This window comes from Balaenoptera borealis, assembly GCF_965194805.1.
Source record: "Balaenoptera borealis genome assembly, chromosome: 1".
Lineage (NCBI taxonomy): Eukaryota > Metazoa > Chordata > Mammalia > Artiodactyla > Balaenopteridae > Balaenoptera > Balaenoptera borealis.
In genome coordinates, this window is record NC_138860.1 from 12,894,045 (window position 1) to 12,908,709 (window position 14,665).

Consider the following 14,665-nt stretch of genomic DNA (forward strand, 5'->3'; position numbering starts at 1 on the left):
GGTAAGGTATTCCATGCACCGTTGCATAATGGTTGCTTAGTATTTGACTATTGCTAATCAGTATCTTCATAAATAATTTGTCTTATAAGGCAGAATATTAATATATAACAATTTAACACAAACATACATTCGGGACTGAGAAACAGGCGGGTGAAAAGTGCATCCTTGGGTCACTCTTTTCTTTTTTTATACTTATTCATCATTTTAAATCTGTTACAGTATATAGGGGAATAGGGGCTAAGAAAAATAAGATATTTTTTCTTCTGTTTTAATTCTTATTTAGCATTAAAAAAGATTCCTTTGACTTTAATAAGAAAAGTCAAGTTTTTAATTAAAGATGGTTTAAGTCATGATTCAGTAAGGAAAGCAGAAGCTACATCATTTATTTTTACAAACAGAAATTAATACAAAGAACTCATTACCGGTTGTGAGTCAACAACTGCAAAGCCAAATCAGGATTCTGGGGTAACACATGGATAGTAATTCTAGAAATTATTCGGCAAACACAGGGAAGAATTTGGATCATTAGAACCTAGAAGTTTGGAGGAGAGTTTTTTGTGGAGGTGAAATTAAAATCTCTGAAGTGGGAAGGCTGCCAGTGGGTGCCAGGACCTCAGCAGGGAGGAGGGAGCTGCAGTTACTGGGACCCTTGAGAAGAAAGCATTATGGGCTGGTGCTTCCAGCCCTAAGGGAACACATTACAGCTGGTTATGGGAACACAGAGAAAAACAAAAAAACTGGGTCCTGGACCTAAACACCTCTGCCAGGACAACAGGCCTTTGCTGAATTCATGCAGGTGGGGCCAGAGGACACCAAGGGAAGGTCAAGACATTTTCCTCCTTCTCCCAGATTTCCAGAACACTTCTCTAGATGGGCCCTTACACACGCACCTCACGAACACATGGGAAACACAGTGAGGCAGAGCCTGAACCCCAACATCACAAAGCAAAGTTCAGAGGGTGGGTTTTGGACCTGACAGATAGCAACACTAACTGGCACCGACAGCTAATTTATTCATAGCTTTTCCAAACCATGCCCTTATTTTAACTTTTGTCTGATTTTTCACCACAGGAGTGAGCAAAGAAAGTATTTCATTTGCTTGTGAAGTAGGTCAAAAAGGCCTGAGTCTCTGAGGACACTCATGATGAATTTTCTGCACTACCAGACTACAAATGCCATGGTTCTGCAGACCAATGACTATTTAAGCGCACTGTATTGAGTAGTACTTCAATAATAATATATTCCTCCTGTTTGATATAAGAATACAGGCAATCATATAAAACTTCCTACGGATTTATGACGTTATGAAATATATTTGACTCCAGGGAAAATGTCAGTGGAGAAGTATGTTTACAATGAGTTAACCTCAGAAGTATCTATTTATACTAAAATATGATTGAAATTAATCTTTCCTAAATCTGAAATATTTAGGTTTTATCAACGTTTTACAATTCTTTGGAGAAAAAACTGTTTCTAGCAGACATTACTGTAACACCTGGCACAAGTACTTATATTTGTAAAACTTCTTTCAGAGTTGCCATTGGCATAAGGGCCTCAGAACAAATTTGAACGACATAGTTTGGGAAAGAGATGCCAACAAGTTAACAGTAATTCACTCTTTGAAAGCTCATTTGTCACAATACTTTTAAGAGAAAGTGGTCCAAAAGAAAATCTCCATTTAATATTACCCATGGAAAATAAAATAGCTTTAAGGCTAACTACTCTCCACAATAAGCACTGGCCAACATTAGAACGCTAACAAATAGTCTTTTGGATGTGTTGCTTGTATTGTTAAAGTTATCTTCCCATCTAACATTTTCTGCAAGCATGGTCTGTCTCTTGTAATAGTTAAAACTATTTTCTGTTTGACCAGTTATAATGTATATAAAGCTCTTGGATAATCTATGTATAATTTTTACGAGTGGCTTAGCACATAAGGAACATTCAGTAGATATTATGTATGTTGTTATTGTTGCATTGGAACGTCCATAGGAATAGACGGTATTCTCCGTGTTTCATGGCACCAGATTCTTCCTAAGAGAAACTGCATCCCAAGAGGGTCTGAGTGCAAACTCTCAGGTTACTGGTTTCTATTTTGCAAATAATTCATGCTAAATAATTCACTTCACAGAATTCATTTCTCCAATAATTTAGATACCAACAATAAATCTATGATAATTCAGGTAACAATTGTAAATATATGAGTTAATATCAATGCAACATCATTATATTTTTTCTTATTATAGAAAGTTATATACCTCATTGGTTTCAATTGAACCTAAACATAAACTATAGGCTTCAATGTTTTCTAAACTGCAATATATAAAAGGATGATATTTGTTTAAGAACTATTTATGAGCATTTACTATGGTTGTTTGATTCTGATTGTGTCTGTATATGCATGTGCAGTTTTGGTAACTAACTTGTTGCCCCAGACATCTAGTAAGTGATGAAACCTCGGCTTCTTTCTGCCTCTTTCACCCAATTTTGACTTCCACTATTCATAGTCCTGAGGTGACCTCATCTTGATTCTTGCCTTTAAACTACCTCTTCTGTCCCAAGCTTAATCTGATAATTATCTCGTCATTTAAATGTCATTTAAATGATGACATTTAAATATGGTAAAGCAGATATTATTCCCCATTTTCACACTTAATCAAAAGGAAAATGAGTTATAAGATCTTATTTATAAAATCACTTCAGAAATTAAAAAAACAAATTAATATAATTATTCTTAAAATATATGTCCTATATCAGAGATCTGCAAACTTCTTTTTATTTATTTATTTATTTATTTATTTATTCATTTATTTATGGCTGTGTTGGGTCTTCGTTTCTGTGCGAGGGCTTTCTCTAGTTGCGGCAAGCGGGGGCCACTCTTCATCGCGGTGCGCAGGCCTCTCACTGTCGCGGCCTCTCTTGTTGCGGAGCACAGGCTCCAGACGCGCAGGCTCAGTAGTTGTGGCTCACGGGCCTAGTTGCTCCGCGGCACGTGGGATCTTCCCAGACCAGGGCTCGAACCCGTGTTCCCTGCATTGGCAGGCAGATTCTCAACCACTGCGCCACCAGGGAAGCCCCTGAAAACTTTTTTGTAAAGAATTGGTTGTGAATATTTTAGGCTTTAGAGACTGTATATGGTCTCTCTTGCTGCTGCTCCTGCTTCTGCTTTGCTTATTCTTATTACTTTTTTTACAACCATTTAAAAATATCCTGTAATTCAGCCCTTGATCTGTGTAATTCAAGAATCCTTACCCATGTATTATTGCTTCTCTTGCTGATTATTACATTTTGGAAGTTAATTTTGAAAAAAAAAAAAAGAAACTTTAAATGTAATAATTTGATCTTCTTTATTCAATAATAATAATTCTAAACCTCTATTAACATATATTCTGATAAATTATGTTATGAGAGATAACTTCTTTCTTGCCCTATTTCTGGCCTCCAATCCATCCATTTTTCAACATTAGGGAATGTGTTCTGGGGGACATGGGATCTCTTCACTGACAGTGAAGTTGATTTTCTGTCTTTTATACTCTATTTAATATAAATGACAGCAATACAATATTTTTTAATTCATATAATTCAAGGTATTTTTATAAGCATAATTATTACAAGGGCTTTCTTTCTGAAAACATAGTAAATTTCTTATCTATCAAATTCCTTTTCTTTGTCCTTAGGCAATTTAGTCATTAACTCCTCATTTTTAATCATGAATTGTGCATATTTAAACTTTCCCGTCAGGCTAAGGTGAAAGGCAACATTAACATGCTTTCTTCCAGGAGTTCATGTCTCATATTGTACACTTTGACTTTTAAGAAAATATCCTCTATGGATCACAAATGTAGAGGAGCAGCTATAAATCTAAAATTTTAAGAGACGTAAAAGGGAAACTACTTAATTTAAAAAGAGGAAGTAAGGTGGACATAAGTTTTACAAAAACCAAGGCATAGTAAGTAAAAAACCAAAAAGAGACTGGGGCTAGAAACAACCAAAATAAGCACAAAACAAAGAAAAAGAACTGCCAGGCATGACCTGTCCGATATGAGCAACATCGTCATGATGCTAGATCTTTTAAATGTATTATTCCATATAATCACACATACAATATAAAGAAGGAATTTTTATTCCCAGTTTTATAGGTAAAGACAAACTCACAGATCTTATTAAGGACAATAGGAATTAAACCCAAAGTCTACTTGAGTCCAAAGTTCACAGAGTGTCCATATTTCTACATTATCTCTCAATTATACAAAAACCAGGAAAATTAATTTTTTTAATTTACATATTTTAGTTAATATGAATTAATTCAATATGAGTTTATTTTATCAATTGTCTGAAAATAATTCCAAGTTAGTTCTACATTATCAGAAGTATAATGAAGAGAATGAAAATTGGCAATGGTGCAGCCAATCCTCTAATTTTACGGTCAGGAACAAGCGACCAGCACGCTCAGTACAACTGATATTACTCGACGCCACCTCAAACACCCATTCACACAGCATGGCCTTGATAAGTCCTTCTGACGACAATCCTTGTGCTAGGTACATAGTAGGTACTCTGATTGACTCATTTAAATCTTTGGTGCGGACAGAGCAACAGCAACTCTAGTCCCATTTGGTAAGTCCCCTCCCTCTTTCTTCCTTCTTCATCTTCAAAGATCCCCTGATATTCAGTGAAAGATCATTTTAGGGGGACGTAAACTGTAATAGATCAATTATAACACTGATAAATTATCATAACTCCAGTAGAGCACACTGATAGACAATGATTTGATTAAACTTCAGTACCTTCAGATATTCCTCTTTTTTATTTTATAGTTTGGGAAATACATCTGTAATATGTATTTGCACAATTGCATTCAGTATTGTAAAATGATGAATGCCTACTTAAATATGTAATTGACCTAGAATGGACATTGGCAAATACTTTATGGCTAAGATATAGAAATGGGATAATACATAGGTACAGACATACCTCGGACATGTTGGGACTTTGGCTCCAGACCACAATGAAGAGAATATCTCAATAAAACAGATCGCACAAGTTTTTTGGTTTCCCAGTGCATATAAAAGTTATGTTTACACTATACTGTAGTCTATGAAGTCTGCAATAGCATTGTCTAAAAAAACAATGTACATACTTTAATTAAAAATACTTTATTGCTGAAAAATGCTAACCATCATCTGAGATTTCAGCGAGTCATAATCTTTTTGCTGGTGGAGAGTCTTGTCTTGATGTTGATGGCTGCTGACTGATCAGGTGGTTGCTAAAGGTTGGGGTGTCTGTGGCAATTTCTTAAAATAAGACAACAAACTTTCATGGACGAAATATCTCTGTAGAATGCAATGCCATTTGATAGCATTTATCCACAGTAGAACTTCTTTCAAAATTGAAGTCAATCCTCTCAAACCCTGCCTCTGCTTTGAGCAACTAAGTTTATGGAATAATCTAAATCCTTTGTTGCCATTTCAACAATCTTCACAGCATCTTCATCAGGAGTAGTTTCCATCTCAAGAAATCACTTTCTTTGCTCATCCATAAGAAGCAACTCCTCATCCATTCAAGTGTTATCATGAGATTGCAGCAATTCAGTCACATCTTCAGGGTCCACTTCTAATTCTAGTTCTCTTGCTATTTCTACCACATCTGCAGTTACTTCTTCCACTGAAGTCTTGGACACTCAAAGTCACCCATGAGGGTTGGGATCAACTTCTTCCAAACTGTGTTAATGTTGATATTTTGACCTCTTCCCATGAATCATGAATGTTCTTGATGGCAGCTAGAATGGTGAATCCTCTCCAGAAGGTTTTCAATTTACTTTGCTCAGATCCATCATAGGAATTACTGTCTGTGGCAGCTATGGCCTTACAAAATATATTTCTTAAATAATAAGACTTGAAAGTCAAAATTTCTCTTTGATCCATGGGCTGAAGAACGGATGTTGTGTTAGCAGGCATGGAAACAACATTAATCTCATTGTACATCTCCATCAGAGCTCTTGGGTGACCAGATGCATTGTCACTGAGCAGTAATATTTTGAAAGGAATCTTTTCTTCTGAGCAGTAGGTCTCAACAAGGGACTTAAAATATTCAGTAAACCATGTTGTATAAACAGATGTGCTGTCATTCAGGTTTTGTTGTTCCACTTATACTCTGTCTGTACACAGACAGAGTAGATTTAGCATAATTCTTAAGGGCCCTAGGATTTTCAGAATGGTAAATGAGCACTGGCTTTAACTTAAAGTCACCAGCTGCATTAGCCCCTAACAAGAGAGTCAGCCTGTCCTTTGAAGCTTTGAAGCTAGGCACTGACTTCTCTCTAGCTATGAAAGTTCTTAATGGCATCTTCTTCCAATATAAGGGTATTTTGTCTACATTGAAAATCTGTTGTTTAGTGTAGCCACCTTCATTGATTATCTTAGCCTGATGTTCTGGATAACTTGCAGCAGTTTCTACATCAGCATTTGCTGTTTCACCTTAGTACTTTATGGTATGGAGAGGACTTCTTTGGTTAAACCTCATGAACCAACCTCTGCTAGCCTCAAACTTCTCTTCTGAAACTTCCTTGCCTCTCTCAGTCTTCATAGAATTAAAGAGAGTTAGGGCCTTCTTCTGGATTAGGCTTTGCTTAAGGGAAAGTTGTGGCTGGTCTGATCTTCTATCCAGACCACTGAACCTTTCTTCATATCAGCAATAAGCCTGTTTCACTTCCCTATCATTCCTATGTTCGCTGGAGGAGCACTTTTAATTTCCTTCAAGAACTTTTCCTTTGCATTCACAAATTGGCTAACTGTTTGACACAAGAGGCCTAGCTTTCAGCCTTTCTCTGTTTTAACACGCTTTCCTCACTAAGCTTAATCATTTCTAGCTTTTGATTTAACGTGAGAGTGGTACGACTCTTCATTTCACTTGAACACTTAGAGGCCATTGTAGGGTTTTTGATTGGCCTACTTTCAATGTTTTTGTGTCTCAGGAAATAGGGAGGCCTGAAAAGAGGGAGAGAGACCGGCAAAGGACTGGTCAGTGGTGCAGTCAGAACACACACATTTATTAAGTTCACTTTCTTATATGGGTGTGGTTCATTGTGCCCCAAAACAATTACAATAGTAACATCAGAGATCACTGATCACAGATGACCATAAGAAATATAATAATAATAAAAACTTTAAAATATTGTGAGAATTACCAAACCGTGATGCAGAGACACAAAGTGAGCAAATACTGTTGGATAAATGGTGCCTGTAGACTTATTTGATGCAATATTGCTGCACATGAAGAATTTGAAATTGAACTGAGAAATTGAAGAATTTCTAAAAAATGCAATGTCTGCGAAATGCAATATGACAAAACACACTAAAATGAGGTCTGTCTGTACTTATATGAACAGGTTTCCACAATTTCTTATTAATGAAATTAAAAAATAATAATAATTATTTTTTGAAACACAGATCCACTGAAGATAAAGAGATTTTTTTTTAAGGAATATTTTACTTGGTTCAAAGTTAGTATTCCTTATCTTCAAGATTGATTGTGAGTGCTGTTAATGCTGATCTGTAATGATAGTTTACACATTTCATCTTTGAAAATGCCTATTGCCCCAGATTGATACTGCCAAGTATTGATATCCATCTATAAGCATATGCTATCAATAAATCATATTCATTGCATAGTAGGCATTGATAGAATTCTATGAGAGTCTTCTCTTGAGAGTCTTGACAAGTGAGTTACAATTTCTTACTATTATTAATTATTCAATTCTCCAGTTGTCTCAGAGTTGCCCAGTGGGAACACCCTTCTCTTGACCCATCACTTTTTGAGCACTTCCTTGTCTCTGGTAAGAGATATATACATACCATGAATTACTTGTTCTTTCCATGCCTCATGCCCTGGAATCAAATCAGACCTGTCTATAAGAAACTCTAATTTCTTTTGTTGGAGAATGTTATTTAGAAGATAAAAGTGGATATTAGCCAAGCTCATTGCTATTGGTGTGCATCTGCTACCAGGCCCTCTCTGCAAACAGAGCTAGAGAATGTGGATACACACACACATTTTATATATATATGTATATATATATATACACACACACACATAAATATGTGTACATATAGGTGTATGTGTATATCTATATATAGATATATATAGGTATATGTGTATATCTATATATAGATATATATAGTTATACAAAAAGTATACACATTTACAGCTGAGGTATTTTCAACCATTTCTTTATATTGAAGACAAGCATTAACAATACTTCCAATTCCCATCCAAATCCACAGTGTTCATTTTAACTTGCTTCTTTAAAAAAAATATTTATATTCCTTTCTCTGACAGTGAGAAGTGTGGCTTTCATGAATTCTTTAAATTGAAGTATAATTGACATACAACATTCTATTAGTTTCATGTGTACATCATAAAGACTCAACATTTGTATGCATTGCGCAATGATCACCACAATAAGTTACGATCTGTCACCATACAAAGCTACAAGAATTTTTTTTCTCGGGATAATTTTTAAATTTTACTTGTTTAGCAACTTTCTTAGCAAATTTTCAGTACAATGGTATTCATTATTCTTGCATTTATTTATTTTATAAATTGAATTATTAGTACATTTAATTATTAATATTTTTTCAAATCACCATCTACGTATGATTAATCCTCCATCAGCACAGCCAGTTCCTCCTCCCCACGGACGTCTCGCCTGGCTCCAGCTGCAGGACGCCAGGCTCTGCTGCCCCATTTAGCTGCCTCCCCAGCCCTCGGGTTCTGACCCACCTCGCTAGGCAGTCTCTGCTCCCGGACCCCCTTCCCTACAGGCAGGGCGTGAGAAGCAGGGTCAGGCTGCCCTCGTGTGGTCGACCTCCCCACACACCCTTGCCTTCTGACATCCTCTAATGGGTGTGTGTCTCACCTCACTCACATCTTCTCTGAAATGTCACTCCAATACCCTCCCCTCCAGGAATGTTCTCTTCAACCCACCTAAACTCTGACATCGGTGCTGGGCTGCTTCACACCATCCCCCAGATCCTAACGAACAAGAGCACCCATCGTGGAGATGCCCTTCTTCATGCTGCTTGGATCTAAATTCCCTAACAGGACATCCCCACCACCGCCCGGACAGCCGCCCTTCTACACACACTCACCACGGCTCTGGCTCTGGGACCCCAGGCCAGGCTAGGTCTCACTCACCTTGCTCAGGCCTCTAGCTCCCCTCTCCCTCCCCACTCCTTCCCTCCTCCCCAAGATGCCTACATGCTTTTCCCTATTTAAAAGATTGAATGTTTCAGGCAGAGGAGAGAAGGGAAAGCTTAGCACAGTTTTAAAAGTATGAGTTCCCTAAAAGTTCTTTTTCAATCTATTGAATTTTTCCCTTTGCCTTTACATGTTTTCTTGGGAGAAGGAGGTGGAACGATTCTTATCTATTTTCAGGATTTCAACGATCTCTTAATGTACTAAATTTTCTCCTAACTAGCTTGTTCTGTAAGACTTCATCCCTTAACCCTCAGATGTTAAATCTGAATGTCAGTTTCATATATATTCTGTGGCTATCCCAGGCAAATTTCAACACTTTAAAACCTGTGATTCTGTGAGTCACCACTGACATGTGTGGCATCATCTATTCCCACCCTTAGAGCATAAAGTGCTTCTTGTTTTACATGCATTCTATCCACATTTTTTCTCTTTTCCTACATGGAGTCTTCAATGGCTGGAAAATTGCCCAAAATGGCAAAATTATGATTTATATCCAGATGTTAATGAGTTCTTAAAAAATACATATATTGTTGCTAATTTGCTTTGGACATAGTAGATTCTCTCCTTATCTCTTGATGCTTCCTCCATCACATTTTAGGATTAGAGGTATTTAATTGCTTATAGCAACATGGACCCATGCACTTGACCCTTTACTCATGGTGTCCTGATACGTTTTCTTTATCTTCCTCTCTCCCATTTATTTCTGCTAATTTTAAAGTCTAAAGTCAGTGATCACTTTCTCCAGAAGTTACCCTTGTAATTTGAGAATAATGCCATTTCTATCTTTATATTTACGGCATTGTTTTAAAATGATTGTTCAGGTTTCTTTTCTCTAAAACTGTATTGTGAATTCCTTGAAACCGGGACCTTACCTAGTCTGATCAGAGTAAAATCTTGGTTTGCAGTAGGTTCTGGATGAATACTTTGTAAATAAACTGTTTTCTACTGTCCTTGACAAGCAGTATTTCTGTATTTTGTCATACTTGCCACTTGGCCTGACTGACAGTTCAGTACTTAACGATGAATTTAATCTTGGCTCAGGTTGGTCTGTTTTGCTACAGTGTATTTTCAAACTATCTCTTAGTGCTCCAAGTTCTGACTTGCAATTTTGTAAGCTCTGTACGTGACCTCCTCACTTCCTTTTTAAGTGACAGACATACCTCGTGTATAAACAAATGAATGAATGGTCTTATATCCTGTAAATCTGAAATAAATGGGTGTATTTTTAAGAGAGAGAGAAGGTATGTATTCTAGCATCTTGGTGGAATTTTAAACACTTTATTTCATTTAATTTCATTTTTGAAATAAGCATCTTACAAACAAGAACTACCTTTGCCACTTACTTTACATATAATACCATTTAATTTTTGTTAAGTTTCTGAAGCTTTTACTATTATTACTGTTGTATTTTAAATGAGAAAAACAAGCCTGGAGAGGTGAAGTGATTCGATCAGGATCGCACAATTAGGATTCAAACTCAGAACTATCTGGATTTAAAGCTCATGTTCTTAATTTACACTATTCCAGAAAACTCAGATGTATGACAAAAAGCATGTGATTGGATTTGTGGATTTTTACTATTATTATTATTTCACATGACATTTAATTTATTTTTTAAGTAAATTAGGGTTGCCAGATTAGCAAATAAAAATAAAGAATGCCAAATTATATTACATGAAATATATTTCTACTAAAAATTGATTTGTTTTATGTATAAAATTCAAAATTAACTGTCATGCTGTATTTTATCTAGCAGCCCTAAGATGAATAACAATAAATAAGCATGCTGAGAATTTGAGGAATATCCATTGTTGAATGTTGTCAGTGTATGAGAACTGGGCATTAGTTGGGCAGACACTTTTACACTGGTAAAAATTACTGAATCTTCTCAAATAGGGGGGTACGAAAGAAAGAAGGATAAGAAGAAAAAAAAGAAATGATGGCAGTTATACATGGAAGGAAGAAGGAAGGAAGGAAGGAAGGAAAGAAGGAAGGAAGGAAGGAGGGAAGGGAGGGAGGGAGGGAGGAAGAAAGGAAGGAAGGAAGGAAGGGAGGGAGATAGGGAGGGAAGAAGAGTGAAAATCAAAGAGAATAAAAAGAGACAAAAGAGTGATAAATGAAAGAGTATCATTGAAAATAAACATTAAAAATGCAGCCAGTGTTGACACTTAGAAATAATACTGTTTCTAAGTCCTCTGATCCCTCAAATGTTTAATAAATCATAAACTTGAAAAGATTTGGCCCATCTACAAACTGAAAATGAATCAAAACTCACACTTATGTTCCTTCCATCTCTCTCACTATTGTTGCTTATTTCAATTAATGTCTTTCCTTGTTACACCATGTTACTTCTGCCTCATTATTTGGATCACATCAATTCCCATCTTTGGCAGGAACTGAGGGTATGTGTATATGTCTTTTGTGTCCTCGGATCTCATCTTGAGGTCTTAAATGATTACTTGCAGAGTGCTTTTCTGCTTAGAGCACATGTTGAGCAATTTTCTATATAATCATATCAAGATCATCTCCTTTACATCTTGTGAAAATTGCTAATAGTACTTTTCTTGCCATGTTAAAATCACAAATAACTTATTCTAAAATGCACTAACTGCTTCATACCCTGCTAACACAGACCACAGAACAAATTTTTTAAGTTAATAACTTAACCACTGAAAATATTTTTAAAGTTAATATTTACTTTATTAGAATTCATTGGTACCTTTCCCAATTTTTTGTTTGAAAAAGAGCCTTGTAAAGAATGTTTAGGGGCTTCCCTAGTGGCGCAGTGGTTGAGAATCTGCCTGCCAATGCCGGGGACATGGGTTCGAGCCCTGGTCTGGGAAGATCCCACATGCCGCAGAGCAACTGGGCCTGTGAGCCGCAACTACTGAGCCTGCGCGTCTGGAGCCTGTGCTCCGCAATGGGAGAGGCCGCGGCAGTGAGAGGCCCGCGCACCGCGATGAAGAGTGGCCCCTGCTCGCCAGAACTGGAGAAAGCCCTCTCACAGAAACGAAGACCCAACACAGCCATAAATAAATAAATTAATTAATTAAAAAAAAATGTTTAACATTTCTTATTATAATCAAAATATAGGTTATCTTCTTTTTTCTTTCTGAAAAAAATAGATTTGTAATGGAATAATAGGTTATTTATTTTTGCTTTATACTTAGATATATAATTATGACAGAGAGGCTACTAGAAGAATTTAGAAATTCAAGACATTGAGTTAAAAATTCCTGTTATGCCTAAACTTACGTGAATGTATTAAAATTATAATTCCAGAATTTCCACCAGCTGTGTGATGCCAGATCACTCACTTAATACCTCTGGGACTCTGTTTTTAGATCTAAGAATTAAGATTTTTAAGTAATTTTTTCTACATTGTCTTCCTATGTCAATTAATTTTGGGATTTTTAAAGATATAATTTTTATATGTTTACACATTTTTTGTTTAATATAGTCAATGTAGATAATTTGGGGGTCTTACCTATATTAATTTTAGCTGTGAATTTATCCAGTGTATCTTGGAGTAAAGCAAGCCACATTTAACAGAGAGCGAAGAGATCTTGGAAAAACTCTTTAAATTCCCCAGCTTTCAGTTCCTTCTCTTTAAGTAACTTTGGTTGTGGTGGAGTTAGGCATTCAAGATTCCTTCTTGAGCCATAAATGAAATAGACAAAATATGTAGTTGCCAACTCACCACTGTATTTGGTGATTCATGGACTCAGTCATTAAACAGAAGCACAGCATGAAAGAAATGATCCACACTGAGGTGATGTAGGCCACCTTAAATCTGAGGAAACTGCATTTTCAACAGTGAAATCTAATAAGCCTGAGGTTCATAAAATAACTGGAGGAAAGCCACGTAAACAAGCAGACTAGCAATTTAGACATGGAAAACTATGGATGCCAAAGCGTTCGTACACTGGCCAAGCAAAGAAAATCATTAGGTAGTATCATAAAACTTCCCCAACCCATAAAATGCTACTATTTTATTCCTACAAACAGCAATTTCACCCTTTATTTTCCTGTGTATTTTACGGCATGGGATTCTTATATGGTGCCATCTACATTTAAATCTCATTTCTTTAAAGATTTTTTTCTCATCTTTTATCTTTTGAAAATACTACAGCTCACAATGGAATAATCAGTGTTTCTGAAGCAAAAAATTCTCCGTTACATAAAGTGAAGCATTTCAGAGCAAAAGAAAATGCCTGTTCAATATAAGATATCATTGTGATGTTTGGAATATAATAATGAAATCAATGTTTTAATATCTACTTATTTATTCAATAATTGCCATATTTGTCTGGTGTTTTTCAGGTATATTTTCCTCATTTGCTTTTGAGAGGGTTTGCAAAAGGTCCTCTCCACTGACGTTTATACATCAGGTGGAAAATTACAAATAAGATAGAAACAAGCATGCTCTTTTTTCTTAAACAAATATTGAAAATATGTAGCATTTGATCAATTAATTTGTGAATCAAAAATAATAGTCCATGCTTTTGGATTATAATTCTGTACATTTTGAACAAGTATGTCAAGTAAATGATAGATTAACAATAAAATAAAAAGAAGATTTTAACTAAGTTTCTAATTATCAGCATATTCATTACCATTGTTAAATAACAAATCACCACAACATTCAGCAGCTTAAAAAATGAACATTTTTGTCTCACAGATTTTGGTGGGTCAGGAATCCAGGAGCAATTTATCTGGGTGGTTCAGGCCCAGGGGCTCTCAGCAGGTTGCTGTTAAGCTTTCAGCTGGGGCTGGCTTTATATGAACCGTCACTGGGACTGAATAATCCACTTCCAAGCTCATGAGTGTGGCTATTGGCAGGCCTTAGTTCTTCATCACTTAGGTGATTCCATAGACTGAGTAAACTGAGTAAACCTACAGTGTGGCATTTGGCTTCTCCCAGTGTCCTCCTGGGACACCAATGTTAGTTCATTATATTTTTTGGATTAAGGTAGAAGTCTTAGAAACGATGGTGGCAGAAAAAACATCTGAGTGACTTGTGTAGCTTATTTTCAGTGTCTTGGTAGCTATTCCACACATAACTTCATTGAAACTTTAACTCTTTGAGTCAAGATCTCCTATCATGTCAGCTTAAAAAAAAACAAACAAGAAAAACTTTACAAATACTCAACATCTACCTTGACACACTTGCTCAAAAGATTGATGATTTCTTTTAGAAATATCCTCTTAGGTGAATATTTTTATTGCTATTAATTTCCTGCATAATTTCTTTGATATTTATTTCATTCTATTCAATTTTTTATCTCTACTAGGTTCAAAAGAAGTAGGATTCACATTTTACAAACTCACTAATTAAAAGATAATTTTCTCCAAATATTTATTCTGAAGATTTTTTTATTGTCAACATATAAACAATAGTCTCTTC

At 35.9% G+C, this 14,665-nt stretch overlaps 1 long non-coding RNA gene across 1 annotated transcript; it reads left to right on the top strand.

Moving 5' to 3' along the window:
• The first annotated feature begins 5,315 nt into the window (after positions 1-5,315).
• LOC309630688 lies at positions 5,316-13,957 on the top strand. Its single transcript, XR_014245887.1, has 2 exons — positions 5,316-8,111; positions 8,146-13,957. It is a non-coding gene; the product is annotated as an uncharacterized lncRNA (long non-coding RNA).
• Positions 13,958-14,665: the final 708 nt, after the last annotated feature.